Source organism: Hydractinia symbiolongicarpus, chromosome 14 (genome assembly GCF_029227915.1).
Source record: "Hydractinia symbiolongicarpus strain clone_291-10 chromosome 14, HSymV2.1, whole genome shotgun sequence".
Classification (NCBI taxonomy): domain Eukaryota; kingdom Metazoa; phylum Cnidaria; class Hydrozoa; order Anthoathecata; family Hydractiniidae; genus Hydractinia; species Hydractinia symbiolongicarpus.
In genome coordinates this window covers 7,953,576-7,966,605 of record NC_079888.1, presented here as the reverse complement: position 1 = coordinate 7,966,605, position 13,030 = coordinate 7,953,576, and the positions used below count along the sequence as shown (strand labels likewise).

General features: G+C 44.4%; 18 non-coding genes across 18 annotated transcripts; 10 read left to right on the top strand and 8 right to left on the bottom strand.

The window, feature by feature from the left end:
- Nucleotides 1-40: 40 nt before the first annotated feature.
- Trnas-gcu (transfer RNA serine (anticodon GCU)) lies at nt 41-122 on the bottom strand. Its single transcript has one exon. It is a non-coding gene; the product is annotated as a tRNA-Ser (tRNA).
- Nucleotides 123-305: 183 nt separating this feature from the next.
- On the top strand, nt 306-378 carry Trnak-cuu (transfer RNA lysine (anticodon CUU)). Its single transcript has one exon. It is a non-coding gene; the product is annotated as a tRNA-Lys (tRNA).
- Nucleotides 379-2,171: 1,793 nt separating this feature from the next.
- On the top strand, nt 2,172-2,244 carry Trnak-cuu (transfer RNA lysine (anticodon CUU)). The gene has a single exon. It is a non-coding gene; the product is annotated as a tRNA-Lys (tRNA).
- A 1,450-nt stretch (nt 2,245-3,694) lies between these two features.
- Nucleotides 3,695-3,766, bottom strand: Trnaq-uug (transfer RNA glutamine (anticodon UUG)). The gene has a single exon. It is a non-coding gene; the product is annotated as a tRNA-Gln (tRNA).
- Nucleotides 3,767-4,395: 629 nt separating this feature from the next.
- Nucleotides 4,396-4,477, bottom strand: Trnas-gcu (transfer RNA serine (anticodon GCU)). The gene has a single exon. It is a non-coding gene; the product is annotated as a tRNA-Ser (tRNA).
- A 183-nt stretch (nt 4,478-4,660) lies between these two features.
- Trnar-ucu (transfer RNA arginine (anticodon UCU)) lies at nt 4,661-4,733 on the top strand. The gene has a single exon. It is a non-coding gene; the product is annotated as a tRNA-Arg (tRNA).
- A 550-nt stretch (nt 4,734-5,283) lies between these two features.
- Nucleotides 5,284-5,356, top strand: Trnak-cuu (transfer RNA lysine (anticodon CUU)). The gene has a single exon. It is a non-coding gene; the product is annotated as a tRNA-Lys (tRNA).
- A 284-nt stretch (nt 5,357-5,640) lies between these two features.
- Trnas-gcu (transfer RNA serine (anticodon GCU)) lies at nt 5,641-5,722 on the bottom strand. The gene has a single exon. It is a non-coding gene; the product is annotated as a tRNA-Ser (tRNA).
- Nucleotides 5,723-6,262: 540 nt separating this feature from the next.
- Nucleotides 6,263-6,344, bottom strand: Trnas-gcu (transfer RNA serine (anticodon GCU)). Its single transcript has one exon. It is a non-coding gene; the product is annotated as a tRNA-Ser (tRNA).
- Nucleotides 6,345-6,527: 183 nt separating this feature from the next.
- Trnak-cuu (transfer RNA lysine (anticodon CUU)) lies at nt 6,528-6,600 on the top strand. Its single transcript has one exon. It is a non-coding gene; the product is annotated as a tRNA-Lys (tRNA).
- Nucleotides 6,601-7,771: 1,171 nt separating this feature from the next.
- Trnak-cuu (transfer RNA lysine (anticodon CUU)) lies at nt 7,772-7,844 on the top strand. Its single transcript has one exon. It is a non-coding gene; the product is annotated as a tRNA-Lys (tRNA).
- A 284-nt stretch (nt 7,845-8,128) lies between these two features.
- On the bottom strand, nt 8,129-8,210 carry Trnas-gcu (transfer RNA serine (anticodon GCU)). Its single transcript has one exon. It is a non-coding gene; the product is annotated as a tRNA-Ser (tRNA).
- Nucleotides 8,211-8,393: 183 nt separating this feature from the next.
- Trnak-uuu (transfer RNA lysine (anticodon UUU)) lies at nt 8,394-8,466 on the top strand. The gene has a single exon. It is a non-coding gene; the product is annotated as a tRNA-Lys (tRNA).
- A 284-nt stretch (nt 8,467-8,750) lies between these two features.
- On the bottom strand, nt 8,751-8,832 carry Trnas-gcu (transfer RNA serine (anticodon GCU)). The gene has a single exon. It is a non-coding gene; the product is annotated as a tRNA-Ser (tRNA).
- A 183-nt stretch (nt 8,833-9,015) lies between these two features.
- On the top strand, nt 9,016-9,088 carry Trnak-cuu (transfer RNA lysine (anticodon CUU)). Its single transcript has one exon. It is a non-coding gene; the product is annotated as a tRNA-Lys (tRNA).
- A 1,529-nt stretch (nt 9,089-10,617) lies between these two features.
- Trnas-gcu (transfer RNA serine (anticodon GCU)) lies at nt 10,618-10,699 on the bottom strand. Its single transcript has one exon. It is a non-coding gene; the product is annotated as a tRNA-Ser (tRNA).
- A 979-nt stretch (nt 10,700-11,678) lies between these two features.
- Trnak-cuu (transfer RNA lysine (anticodon CUU)) lies at nt 11,679-11,751 on the top strand. The gene has a single exon. It is a non-coding gene; the product is annotated as a tRNA-Lys (tRNA).
- Nucleotides 11,752-12,301: 550 nt separating this feature from the next.
- Nucleotides 12,302-12,374, top strand: Trnak-cuu (transfer RNA lysine (anticodon CUU)). The gene has a single exon. It is a non-coding gene; the product is annotated as a tRNA-Lys (tRNA).
- The last annotated feature ends 656 nt before the right edge of the window (nt 12,375-13,030 follow it).

Here is a 13,030-nt window from a genome sequence, read left to right as displayed (position 1 = left end):
AAGTGCAGAGTGCTAAACATTACACCATAGAACCGAATGGCGACGAAGATGGGATTAGAACCCACGCGGGCAGAGCCCAATGGATTAGCAGTCCATCGCCTTACCCACTCGGCCACCTCGTCTGTTTCTGTACCACGTCTACTTTATGGAAAGCTAACATTGCTGAACCTGTTTCGACTCACGTAATCTATTGCCAGCCCAAACAGTAGGATTACGCGAGTGGCCCTATTTTAAGTAATCTTAGGTGTGGTCAATTGTTGCGTAAGTCCAAGACGGCTTTAATGGCGGAACCTAATAACGAATCAGCCCGGCTAGCTCAGTCGGTAGAGCATGAGACTCTTAATCTCAGGTTCGTGGTTTCGAGCCCCACGTTGGGCGTTTTCTGATACACTTTTAATTGCATTACGAACGCGCCTTGGAAATCACCAATTCTCTTCTAAGCATAAGTTCTGCCATAAACCTGGCAAATGTTGAAGAAATGACTTGAAAGCTTTCAAATATGGCTTAGTCAATTTTAGATAAATCATCCCTTCCTCACGTATTTCTTAAACAAATGTTTAAATCAGAGTTCAGAAAGAAAGTCAGGTTCTACCGAGATTTGAATTTGGATCACTGGACTCAAAGTCCAGAGTGATAACCATTACAGCATAGAACCGAACGTGCGACGAAAATGAGATTCGAACCCACGCGGGCAGCGCCCAATGGACTAGCAGTCTATCGCCTTAACCACTCGGCCACCTCGTCTGTTTCAGTACCACGTGTACTTTATGGAAAGCCAACATTGCTGAAACTGTTTCGACTCGCGTAACCTTTTACCAGCCCAAACAGTAGGATTACGCGAGTGGCCCAATTTTAAGTAATCTTAGGTGTGGTCAATTGTTGCGTAAGCCCAAGACGGCTTTAGTGGCGGCACCTGAAAACGAATCAGCCCGGCTAGCTCAGTCGGTAGAGCATGAGACTCTTAATCTCGGGGTCGTGAGTGCGAGCTCCACGTTCGGCGTTTTCTGATAGACTTTGAATTGCATTACGAACGCGCCGTGGAAATCACCAATTCTCCTCTAAGCATGAGTTCCGCCATAACCAAGGCAAATGTTGAAGAAATGACTTGAAAGCATTCAAATATGGGTTAGTCAATTTTAGATAAATCATCCCTTCCTCACGCATTTCTTAAACAAATGATTAAGTCAGAGTTCAAAGAGAAATTCAGGTTCTACCGAGACTTAAACTCGGATCGCTGGATTCAAAGTCCAGAGTGCTAACCATTACAGCATAGAACCGAATGCGCGACGAAGATGGGATTCGAACCCACGCAGGCACAGCCCAATGGGTTAGCAGTCCATTGCCTTAACCACTCGGCCACCTCGTCTGTTTCTGTACCACGTCCACTTTATGGAAAGCTAACATTGCTAAACCTGTTTCGACTCACGTGACATTCTACCAGTCCAAATAGTAGGAGTACGCAAGCGACCTAATTTTAAGTAATTTTAGCTGTGGTCAATTGTTGCGTAAGTCCAAGACGGCTTTAATGGCGGAACCTTATATCGTATCAGCCCTGCTAGCCATGTCAGTAGAGTATGAGACTCTTAATCTCAAGGTCGTGGGTTCGAGCCCCACGTTGGGCGTTTTCTGATAGACTTTGGATTGCATTACGAACGCGCCATGGAATTCACCAATTCTCTTTTAAGCATGAGTTCCGCCATAAACCTGGCAAATGTTGAAGAAATGACTTGAAAGCATTCAAATATGGCTTAGTCAATTTTAAATAAATCAGCCTTTCCCTCACGTATTTTTTTAACAAAAGATTAAATCAGAATTCAAAGAGAAGGTCAGGTTCTACCGAGATTTGAACTCGGATCGCTGGATTCAAAGTGCAGAGTGCTAAACATTACACCATAGAACCGAATGGCGACGAAGATGGGATTAGAACCCACGCGGGCAGAGCCCAATGGATTAGCAGTCCATCGCCTTACCCACTCCGCCACCTCGTCTGTTTCTGTACCACGTCTACTTTATGGAAAGCTAACATTGCTGAACCTGTTTCGACTCACGTAATCTTTTGCCAGCCCAAACAGTAGGATTAAGCGAGTGGCCCTATTTTAAGTAATCTTAGGTGTGGTCAATTGTTGCGTAAGTCCAAGACGGCTTTAATGCCGGAACCTAATAACGAATCAGCCCGGCTAGCTCAGTCGGTAGAGCATGAGACTCTTAATCTCAGGGTCGTGGTTTCGAGCCCCACGTTGGGCGTTTTCTGATACACTTTTAATTGCATTACGAACGCGCCTTGGAAATCACCAATTCTCTTCTAAGCATAAGTTCTGCCATAAACCTGGCAAATGTTGAAGAAATGACTTGAAAGCTTTCAAATATGGCTTAGTCAATTTTAGATAAATCATCCCTTCCTCACGTATTTCTTAAACAAATGTTTAAATCAGAGTTCAGAAAGAAAGTCAGGTTCTACCGAGATTTGAATTTGGATCACTGGATTCAAAGTCCAGAGTGATAACCATTACAGCATAGAACCGAACGTGCGACGAAAATGAGATTCGAACCCACGCGGGCAGCGCCCAATGGACTAGCAGTCCATCGCCTTAACCACTCGGCCACCTCGTCTGTTTCTGTACCACGTGTACTTTATGGAAAGCCAACATTGCTGAAACTGTTTCGACTCGCGTAACCTTTTACCAGCCCAAACAGTAGGATTACGCGAGTGGCCCAATTTTAAGTTATCTTAGGTGTGGTCAATTGTTGCGTAAGCCCAAGACGGCTTTAGTGGCGGCACCTGAAAACGAATCAGCCCGGCTAGCTCAGTCGGTAGAGCATGAGACTCTTAATCTCGGGGTCGTGAGTGCGAGCTCCACGTTTGGCGTTTTCTGATAGACTTTGAATTGCATTACGAACGCGCCGTGGAAATCACCAATTCTCCTCTAAGCATGAGTTCCGCCATAACCAAGGCAAATGTTGAGGAAATGACTTGAAAGCATTCAAATATGGGTTAGTCAATTTTAGATAAATCATCCCTTCCTCACGCATTTCTTAAACAAATGATTAAGTCAGAGTTCAAAAATAAATTCAGGTTCTACCGAGACTTAAACTCGGATCGCTGGATTCAAAGTCCAGAGTGCTAACCATTACAGCATAGAACCGAATGCGCAACGAAGATGGGATTCGAACCCACGCAGGCACAGCCCAATGGGTTAGCAGTCCATTGCCTTAACCACTCGGCCACCTCGTCTGTTTCTGTACCACGTCCACTTTATGGAAAGCTAACATTGCTAAACCTGTTTCGACTCACGTGACATTCTACCAGTCCAAATAGTAGGAGTACGCAAGCGACCTAATTTTAAGTAATTTTAGCTGTGGTCAATTGTTGCGTAAGTCCAAGACGGATTTAATGGCGGAACCTTATATCGTATCAGCCCAGCTAGCCCAGTCAGTAGAGTATGAGACTCTTAATCTCAGGGTCGTGGGTTCGAGCCCCACGTTGGCCTTTTTCCGATAGACTTTGGACTGCATTACGAACGCGCCATGGAAATCACCAAGTCTCCTTCTAAGCATGAGTGGTGCCATAAACTTGGCAAAAGTTGAAGAAATGACCTGAAAGCATTCAAATATGGCTTAGTCAATTTTAGATAAGTCATCCCTTCCTCACGTAACTCTTAAACGAATGATTAAATCAGAGTTCAAAAAGAAAGTCAGGTTCTACCGAGATTTGAACTCGGATCGCTGGATTCAAAGTCCAGAGTGCTAACCATTACACCACAGAACCGAATGTGCGACGAAGATGGGATTCGAACCCACGCGGGAAGCGCCCAATGGACTAGCAGTCCATCGCCTTAACCACTGGGTCACATCGTCTGTTTCTGTACCACGTGTACCTTATGGAAAGCTAACATTGCTAAACCTGTTTCGACTCACGTAACCTTTTACTAGCCCAAACAGTAGGGTTACGCGAGTGGTGCAATGTTAAGTAATCTTTGGTCTGGTCAATTGTTGCATAAGTCCAAGACGTCTTTAATGGCGGAACCTTTTATCGTATCAGCCCAGCTAGCCCAGTCAGTAGAGTATGAGACCCTTAATCTGAGGGTCGTGGGTTCGAGCCCCACGTTGGGCGTTTTCTGATAGACTTTGGATTGCATTACGAACGCGCCATGGAAATCACCAATTCTCCTTTAAGCATGAGTTCCGCCATAAACCTGGCAAATGTTAAAGAAATGACTTGAAAGCATTCAAATATGGCTTAGTCAATTTTAGATAAATCATCCCTTCCTCACGCATTTCTTAAATAAATGATTAAGTCAGACTTCACAATGAAAGCCAGGTTCTACCGAGATTTGAACTCGGATCGCTGGATTCAAAGTGCAGAGTGCTAACCAATACAGCATAGAACCGAATGTGCGACGAAGATGGGATTCGAACCCACGCGGGCACAGCCCAATGGATTAGCAGTCCATCGCCTTAACCACTCGGCCACCTCGTCTGTTTCTGTACCACGTCTACTTTATGGAAAGCTAACATTGCTGAACCTGTTTCGACTCATGTGACATTTTACCAGCCCAAACAGTAAGAGTACGCGAGCGACCCAATTTTAAGTAGTTATAGGTGTGGTCAACTGTTGTGTAAGTCCAAGACGGCTTTAGTGGCGGCACCTAAAAACGAATCAGCCCGGCTAGCTCAGTCGGTAAAGCATGAGACTTCTAATCTCAGGGTCGTGGGTTCGAGCCCCACGTTGGGCTTTTTCCGATAGACTTTGGATTGCATTACGAACACGCCATGGAAAAAACCAATTCTCCTTTAAGCATGTGTTCCGCCATAAACCTGGCAAATGTTGAAGAAATGACTTGAAAGCATTCAAATATGGCTTAGGCAATTTTAAATAAATCAGCCTTTCCCTCACGTATTTTTTTAACAAAAGATTAAATCAGAATTCAAAAAGAAGGTCAGGTTCTACCGAGATTTGAACTCGGATCGCTGGATTAAAAGTCCAGAGTGCTAAACATTACACCATAGAACCGAATGTGCGACGAAGATGGGAATCGAACCCACGTGGGCAGAGCCCAATAGATTAGCAGTCCATCGCCTTAACCACTCGGCCACCTCGTTTGTTTCTGTACCACGTCTACTTTATGGAAAGCTAACATTGCTGAACCTGTTTCGACTCACGTAACATTTTACCAGCCCAAACAGTAGGATTACGCGAGTGGCCCAATTTTAATTAATCTTAGGTGTGGTCAATTGTTGCGTAAGTCCAAGACGGCTTTAATGGAGGAACCTAATAACGAATTAGCCTGGCTAGCTCAGTTGGTAGAGCATGAGACTCTTAATCACAGGGTCGTGGGTTCGAACCCCACGTTGGGCGTTTTCTGATACACTTTAAATTACATTACGAACGCGCCGTGGAAATCACCAATTCTCCTCTAAGCATGAGTTCTGCTATAAACCTGGCAAATGTTGAAGAAATGGCTTGAAAGCATTCAATTATGGCTTAGGCAATTTTAAATAATCAGCCTTTCCCTCACGTATTTTTTTAACAAAAGATTAAATCAGAATTCAAAATGAAAGACCGGTTCTACCGAGATTTGAACTCGGATCGCTGGATTCAAATTCCAGAGTGCTAACCATTACAGCATAGAACCGAATGTGCGACGAAGATGGGATTCGAACCCACGCGGGCACAGCCCAATGGATTAGCAGTCCATCGCCTTAACCACTCGGCCACCTCGTCTGTTTCTGTACCACGTCTACATTATGGAAAGCTAACATTGCTTAACCTGTTTCGACTCACGTGACATTTTACCAGCCCAAACAGTAGGAGTACGCGAGCGACCCAATTTTAAATAATTTTAGCTGTGGTCAATTGTTGCGTAAATCCAAGACGGCTTTAATGGCGGAACCTTATATCGTATCAGCCCAGCTAGCCCAGTCAGTAGAGTATGAGACTCTTAATCTCAAGGTCTTGGGTTCGAGCCCCACGTTGGGCGTTTTCTGATATACTTTGGATTGCATTACGAACGCGCCATGGAATTCACCAATTCTCATTTAAGCATGAGTTCCGCCATAAACCTGGCAAATGTTGAAGAAATGACTTGAAAGCATTTAAATATGGCTTAGTCAATTTTAAATAAATTAGCCTTTCCCTCACGTACTTTTTTAACAAAAGATTAAATCAGAATCCAAAGAGAAGGTCAGGTTCTACCGAGATTTGAACTCGGATCGCTGGATTCAAAGTGCAGAGTGCTAAACATTACACCATAGAACCGAATGGCGACGAAGATGGGATTAGAACCCACGCGGGCAGAGCCCAATGGATTAGCAGTCCATCGCCTTAACCACTCGGCCACCTCGTCTGTTTCTGTACCACGTCTACTTGATGGAAAGCTAACATTGCTGAATCTGTTTCGACTCACGTAACCTTTTACCAGCCCAAACAGTAGGATTACGCGAGTGGCCCTATGTTAAGTAATCTTAGGTGTGGTCAATTGTTGCGTAAGTCCAAGACGGCTTTGATGGCGGAACCTAATAACGAATCAGCCCGGCTAGCTCAGTCGGTAGAGCATGAGACTCTTAATCTCAGGGTCGTGGTTTCGAGCTCCACGTTGGACATTTTCTGATACGCTTTTAATTGCATTACGAACGCGCCTTGGAAATCACCAATTCTCTTCTAAGCATAAGTTCTGCCATAAACCTGGCAAATGTTGAAGAAATGACTTGAAAGCTTTCAAATATGGCTTAGTCAATTTTAGATAAATCATCCCTTCCTCACGTATTTCTTAAATAAATGTTTAAATCAGAGTTCAGAAAGAAAGTCAGGTTCTACCGAGATTTGAATTTGGATCACTGGATTCAAAGTCCAGAGTGACAACCATTACAGCATAGAACCGAATGTGCGACGAAAATGAGATTCGAACCCACGCGGGCAGCGCCCAATGGACCAGCAGTCCATCGCCTTAACCACTCGGCCACCTCGTCTGTTTCTGTACCGCGTGTACTTTATGGAAAGCTAACATTGCTGAAACTGTTTCGACTCGCGTAACCTTTTACCAGCCTAAACAGTAGGATTACGCGAGTGGCCCAATTTTAAGTAATCTTAGGTGTGGTCAATTGTTGCGCAAGCCCAAGACGGCTTTAGTGGCGGCACCTGAAAACGAATCAGCCCGGCTAGCTCAGTCGGTAGATCATGAGACTCTTAATCTCGGGGTCGTGAGTGCGAGCTCCACGTTCAGCGTTTTCTGATAGACTTTGAACTGCATAACGAACGCGCCGTGGAAATCACCAATTCTCCTCTAAGCATGAGTTCCGCCATAAACCAGGCAAATGTTGAAGAAATGACTTGAAAGCATTCAAATATGGGTTAGTCAATTTTAGATAAATCATCCCTTCCTCACGCATTTCTTAAACAAATGATTAAGTCAGAGTTCAAAAAGAAAGTCAGGTTCTACCGAGATTTAAACTCGGATCGCTGGATTCAAAGTCCAGAGTGCTAACCATTACAGCATAGAACCGAATGCGCGACGAAGATGGGATTCGAACCCACGCAGGCACAGCCCAATGGGTTAGCAGTCCATTGCCTTAACCACTCGGCCACCTCGTCTGTTTCTGTACCACGTCCACTTTATGGAAAGCTAACATTGCTAAACCTGTTTCGACTCACGTGACATTCTACCAGTCCAAATAGTAGGAGTACGCAAGCGACCTAATTTTAAGTAATTTTAGCTGTGGTCAATTGTTGCGTAAGTCCAAGACGGCTTTAATGGCGGAACCTTATATCGTATCAGCCCAGCTAGCCCAGTCAGTAGAGTATGAGACTCTTAATCTCAAGGTCGTGGGTTCGAGCCCCACGTTGGGCGTTTTCTGATAGACTTTGGATTGCATTACGAACGCGCCATGGAAATCACCAATTCTCCTTTAAGCATGAGTTCCGCCATAAACCTGGCAAATGTTGAAGAAATGACTTGAAAGCATTCAAATATGGCTTAGTCAATTTTAGATAAATCATCCCTTCCTCGCGCATTTCTTAAAGAAATGATTAAGTCAGACTTCACAATGAAAGTCAGGTTCTACCGAGATTTGAACTCGGATCGCTGGATTCAAAGTCCAGAGTGCTAACCAATACAGCATAGAACCGAATGTGCGACGAAGATGGGAATCGAACCCACGCGGGCACAGCCCAATGGATTAGCAGTCCATCGCCTTAACCACTCGGCCACCTCGTCTGTTTCTGTACCACGTCTACTTCATGGAAAGCTAACATTGCTGAACCTGTTTCGACTCACGTGACATTTTACCAGCCCAAGCAGTAGGAGTACGCGAGCGACCCAATTTTAAGTAATTTTAGGTGTGCTCAATTGTTGCGTAAGTCCAAGACGGCTTTAGTGGTGGCACCTAAAAACGAATCAACCCGGCTAGCTCAGTCGGTAAAGCATGAGACTTTTAATCTCAGGGTCGTGGGTTCGAGCCCCACGTTGGGCTTTTTCCGATAGACTTTGGATTGCATTACGAACGCGCAATGGAAATCACCAAATCTCCTTTAAGCATGAGTTCCGCCATAAACCTGGCAAATGTTGAAGAAATGACTTGAAAGCATTCAAATATGGCATAGTCAATTTTAAATAAATCAGCCTTTCCCTCACGTATTTTTTTAACAAAAGATTAAATCAGAATCCAAAGAGAAGGTCAGGTTCTACCGAGATTTGAACTCGGATCGCTGGATTCAAAGTGCAGAGTGCTAAACATTACACCATAGAACCGAATGGCGACGAAGATGGGATTAGAACCCACGCGGGCAGAGCCCAATGGATTAGCAGTCCATCGCCTTAACCACTCGGCCACCTCGTCTGTTTCTGTACCACGTCTACTTTATGGAAAGCTAACATTGCTGAATCTGTTTCGACTCACGTAACCTTTTACCAGCCCAAACAGTAGGATTACGCGAGTGGCCCTATTTTAAGTAATCTTAGGTGTGGTCAATTGTTGCGTAAGTCCAAGACGGCTTTAATGGCGGAACCTAATAACGAATCAGCCCGGCTAGCTCAGTCGGTAGAGCATGAGACTCTTAATCTCAGGGTCGTGGCTTCGAGCCCCACGTTGGGCGTTTTCGGATACACTTTTAATTGCATTACGAACGCGCCTTGGAAATGACCAATTCTCCTCTAAGCATGAGTTCTGCCATAAACCTGGCAAATGTTGAAGAAATGACTTGAAAGCCTTCAAATATGGCTTAGTCAATTTTAGATAAATCATCCCTTCCTCACGTAACTCTTAAACAAATGATTAAACCAGAGTTCAGAAAGAAAGTCAGGTTCTACCGAGATTTGAACTCGGATCACTGGATTCAAAGTCCTGAGTGCTAATCATTACACCATAGAACGAATGTGCGACGAAGATGAGATTCGTACCCACGCGGGCAGCGCCCAATGGACTAGCAGTCCATCGCCTTAACCACTCGGCCACCTCGTCTGTTGCTGTACCACGTGTACTTTATGGAAAGCTAACATTGCTGAACCTGTTTCGACTCACGTAACCTTTTACCAGCCCAAGCAGTAGGATTACGCGAGTGGCCCAATTTTAAGTAATCTTAGGTGTGGTTAATTGTAGCGTAAGTCCAAGACGGCTTTAGCGGCGGCACGTAAAAACGAATCAACCCGGCTAGCTCAGTCGGAAAAGCATGAGACTCTTAATCTCAGGTTCGTGGGTTCGAGCCCCACGTTGGCCTTTTTCCGATAGACTTTGGATTGCATTACGAACGCGCCATGGAAATCACCAAGTCTCCTTCTAAGCATGAGTGGTGCCATAAACTTGGCAAAAGTTGAAGAAATGACTTGAAAGCATTCAAATATGGCTTAGTCAATTTTACATAAATCATCCCTTCCTCACGCATTTCTTAAATAAATGATTAAGTCAGACTTCACAATGAAAGTCAGGTTCTACCGAGATTTGAACTCGGAACGCTGGATTCAAAGTCCAGAGTGCTAACCAATACAGCATAGAACCGAATGTGCGACGAAGATGGGATTCGAACCCACGCGGGAACAGCCCAATGGATTAGCAGTCCATCGCCTTAACCACTCGACCACCTCGTCTGTTTCTGTACCACGTCTACTTTATGGAAAGCTAACATTGCTGAACCTGTTTCGACTCACGTGACATTTTACCAGCTCAAACAGTAGGAGTACGCGAGCGACCCAATTTTAAGTAATTTTAGGTGTGGTCAATTGTTGCGTAAGTCCAAGACGGCTTTAGTGGCGGCACCTAAAAACGAATCAACCCGGCTAGCTCAGTCGGCAAAGCATGAGACTTTTAATCTCAGGGTCGTGGGTTCGAGCCCCACGTTGGGCTTTTTCCGATAGACTTTGGATTGCATTACGAACGCGCCATGGAAATCACCAATTCTCCTTTAAGCATGAGTTCCGCCATAAACCTGGCAAATGTTGAAGAAATGACTTGAAACCATTCAAATATGGCTTAGACAATTTTATATAAATCAGCCTTTCCCTCACGTATTTTTTTAACAAAAGATTAAATCAGAATTCAAAAAGAAGGTCAGGTTCTACCGAGATTTGAACTCGGATCGCGGGATTCAAAGTCCAGAGTGCTAAACATTACACCATAGAACCGAATGTGCGACGAAGATGGGAATCGAACCCACGTGGGCAGAGTCCAATGGATTAGCAGTCCATCGCCTTAACCACTCGGCCACCTCGTCTGTTTCTGTACCACGTCTACTTTATGGAAAGCTAACATTGCTAAACCTGTTTCGACTCACGTAACCTTTTACCAGCCCAAACAGTAGGATTACGTGAGTGGCCCAATTTTAAGTAATCTTAGGCGTGGTTAATGGTTGCGTAAGTCCAAGACAGCTTTAACGGCGGAATCTAATGACGAATCGGCCCGGCTAGCGCAGTCGGTACAGCATGAGACTCTTCATCGTAGGGTCGTGGGTTCGAACCCCACGTTGGGAGTTTTCTGATACACTTTTAATTGCATTACGAACGCGCCGTGGAAATCACCAATTCTCCTCTAAGCATGAGTTCTGCCATAAACCTGGCAAACGTCGAAGAAATGACTTGAAAGCATTCAAATATGGCTTAGTCAATTTTAAATAAATCAGCATTTCCCTCACATATTTTTTAAACAAAAGATTAAATCAGAATTCAAAAAGAAGGTCAGGTTCTACCGAGATTTGAACTCGGATCGCTGGATTCAAAGTCCATAAACCAGGCAAATGTTGAAGAAATGACTTGAAAGCATTCAAATACGGGTTAGTCAATTTTAGATAAATCATCCCTTCCTCACGCATTTCTTAAACAAATGATTAAGTCAGAGTTCAAAATGAAAGTCAGGTTCTACCGAGATTTAAACTCGGATCGCTGGATTTAAAGTCCAGAGTGCTAACCATTACAGCATAGAACCGAATGTGCGAAGAAGATGGGATTCAAACCCACGCAGGCACAGCCCAATGGGTTAGCAGTCCATTGCCTTAACCACTCGGCCACCTCGTCTGTTTCTGTACCACGTCCACTTTATGGAAAGCTAACATTGCTGAACCTGTTTCGACTCACGTAACCTTTTACCAGCCCAAACAGTAGGATTACGCGAGTGGCTCAATTTTAAGTAATCTTAGGTGTGGTCAATTGTTGCGTAAGTCCAAGACGGCTTTATTGGAGGAACCTAATAACGAATTAGCCTGGCTAGCTGAGTTGGTAGAGCATGAGACTCTTAATCTCAGGGTCGTGGGTTCGAACCCCACGTTGGGCGTTTTCTGATACACTTTATATTACATTACGAACGCGCCGTGGAAATCACCAATTCTCCTCTAAGCATAAGTTCTGTCATAACCCTGGCAAATGTTGAAGAAATGACTTGAAAGCATTCAAATATGGCTTAGTCAATTTTAAATAAATCAGCCTTTCCCTCACGTATTTGTTAAACAAAAGATTAAAATAGAATTCAAAAAGAAGGTCAGGTTCTACCGACATTTGAACTCGGATCGATGGATTTAAAGTCCAGAGTGCCAACCATTTCACCATAGAACTGCATATGCGACGAAGATGTAATTCGAAACCACGCGGACAGAGCCCGAAGGATTAGCAGTCCATCGCCTTAACCACTGGGTCACCTCGTCTGTTTCTGTACCACGTGTACCTTATGGAAAGCTAACATTGCTGAACCTGTTTCGACTCACGTAACCTTTAACTAGCCCAAACAGTAGGATTACGCGAGTGGCGCAATGTTAAGTAATCTTAGGTCTGGTCAATTGTTGCATAAGTCCAAGACGTCTTTAATGGCGGAACCTTTTATCGTATCAGCCCAGCTAGCCCAGTCAGTAGAGTATGAGACTCTTAATCTCAGGGTCGTGGGTTCGAGCCCCACGTTGGGCGTTTTCTGATAGAATTTGGATTGCATTACGAACGCGCCATGGAAATCACCAATTCTACTTTAAGCATGAGTTCCGCCATAAACCTGGCAAATGTTAAAGAAATGACTTGAAAGCATTCAAATATGGCTTAGTCAATTTTACATAAATCATCCCTTCCTCACGCATTTCTTAAATAAATGATTAAGTCGGACTTCACAATGAAAGTCAGGTTCTACAGAGATTTGAACTCGGAACGCTGGATTCAAAGTCCAGAGTGCTAACCAATACAGCATAGAACCGAATGTGCGACGAAGATGGGATTCGAACCCACGCGGGCACAGCCTAATGGATTAGCAGTCCATCGCCTTAACCACTCGACCACCTCGTCTGTTTCTGTACCACGTCTACTTTATGGAAAGCTAACATTGCTGAACCTGTTTCGACTCACGTGACATTTCACCAGCCCAAACAGTAGGAGTACGCGAGCGACCCAATTTTAAGTAATTTTAGGTGTGGTCAATTGTTGCGTAAGTCCAAGACGGCTTTAGTGGCGGCACTTAAAAACGAATCAACCCGGCTAGCTCAGTAGGCAAAGCATGAGACTTTTAATCTCAGGGTCGTGGGTTCGAGCCCCACGTTGGGCTTTTTCCGATAGACTTTGGATTGCATTACGAACGC